The following is a 2051-nucleotide window of genomic DNA, read 5'->3' as shown; positions in this document are numbered from 1 at the left end:
AAAACTTGATAGAATAAAGAATAGTTTGCTTCTGCTATTTTGGTATTATCAAAAGTGTTAAAGATTATTTTATAACATCCTCACGGCATAACAAGAAATTTTGGTGGCAGCAGAAAGGATCTCAAGCCAGTACGGAAGCCGAGTGCATCAGAAAATGAAGATAATAACGTTACTGTAAGTAACACAAAATCAAAAGAAACTATTTACTTATGAACCGCCGAGAATTCACAGAATACAGACAAGTAAAAGAAATTATACTTTCTGATGACTCTACTTCTCTTGATTCCGTCTGACGACTCTATTTCTCTTGATTCCGTGGAAGACATTAAAGAACCAGATCGTAAACAACAATTTTCTAATACAATGGCGGACCGTCAAATTCTCGAAACTCTAACAAGTCACATTGCGGCTTTACAAGAACAAATAGAAACATTGACCATAAGAATGGAAGATATATGCGCGTCACCCGGTAGACATGCGACGCGAAACGAAAATTTTAACCCGTCAGTGGGAAACAATGATTCCACATCAGAGAGAGAAGATAATACAATATCATTTGCTATGAAGAATTTAAAATCACATCTTGAATTAATAACGGAATTTGAAGGCAATAATATCTCAGTAGAGACATTCATTTTCGAAACAAAAACGGTTTTAGATGAAATTCCAGAAGATCTAAGAAAAACATTTATTCGTTTAGTTATTTAAAAAAAAATTATTAAACAAGCAAGGAAAATAATTGATGGACACGACATTAGATCGCCGGACGACTTATTTCAAGCGCTCCGCAACAATTTCGGCGAAATTAAGTCCTTTGATGTAGCTACTCTCGAAAGAAGTCAATGTCAACAAGGCAATGATACCGTAGTATCGTATAGTAAAAGGTTTAATGAGACGCATCTGAATGTAAAAAGGGCAATCAACAGTAATCCGAAATTCGACTTAAATCACCGTACGATCAGCCTAATCAACGAAGAAAGACAAGTTAAACGTTAAACAATACCGTTATCCGCCCGCTCAATACGAGGAAATCTCACGACAGATTCAAGAAATGCAGGAAAAAGGAATTGTTCAAGAATCAAACTCTCCATATAATTCACCGTTGTGGGTAGTTCCAAAAAAACGAGATGCATCCGGAAAACAAAAGTGGAGAATAGCCATAAATTTTCGACGATTAAATGACAAAACACGCCAGGACGCATACCCTTTACCGAACATTGAAGAAATTTTAGATCAATTAGGCAATGCACGCTATTTCTCGGCATTTGATTTAGCAAGCGGTTTTCATCAAATCCCAATGAAAAAGGAACACCTTGAAAAAACAGCATTTAGTACGCCACACGGTCATTTTGAATTTTTAAGGATGCCATTCGGTTTAAAAAATGCTCCTGCAACCTTTCAAAGGATGATGGATAACGCCTTGAGAGGATTGATCGGGAACACTTGTTTTGTCTATCTTGATGATGTTGTTATTTATGGAAAAACATTAACCGAGCACAACGAGAAATTGCGACTCTTCCTGCAACGAATGAGAGACACTGGTCTAAAGCTACAGCCAGACAAATGTGAGTACCTTAAGCCAGAATTACAATATTTAGGTCACATTATTACGGCAGAAGGCGTAAAGCCAAATCCAGAAAAGTGTAAAAGTGTCATGGAATTCCCAAAGCCAAAAGATGCTAAAAACATTAAACAATTCCTAGAACTGACAGGATATTATCGAAAGTTTATACAAGATTACAGTAAGAAAACGAAAGCTTTGACTCGATTATTACAGAAGGATGTTGCATTTGTTTGGGGGGCCGAACAAGAAAAAGCCTTTGCTACACTTAAAGAAGAACTTTGCAAGTAACCAATTCTGGCTTATCCTGATTTTTCACGAGAATTCACGTTGACCACTGACGCGTCTGGAATAGCTTTGGGCGGAATATTATCACAAGAAAAGAATGGAAGAGAACACCCGATCTCATATACAGGTCGAGCTTTAAATAAAGCAGAACAAAATTATTCGACTGTTGAAAATGAACTACTCGCAATAGTATGGTGTGTGA

The sequence above is a fragment of the Cephus cinctus genome, unplaced genomic scaffold, assembly GCF_000341935.2.
Source record: "Cephus cinctus unplaced genomic scaffold, Ccin1 Ccin1_scaffold0198, whole genome shotgun sequence".
In the NCBI taxonomy this organism is placed as follows: Eukaryota; Metazoa; Arthropoda; class Insecta; order Hymenoptera; family Cephidae; genus Cephus; species Cephus cinctus.
The sequence above is the reverse complement of the archived record's forward strand: the minus strand, read 5'-3'. Positions refer to the sequence as shown.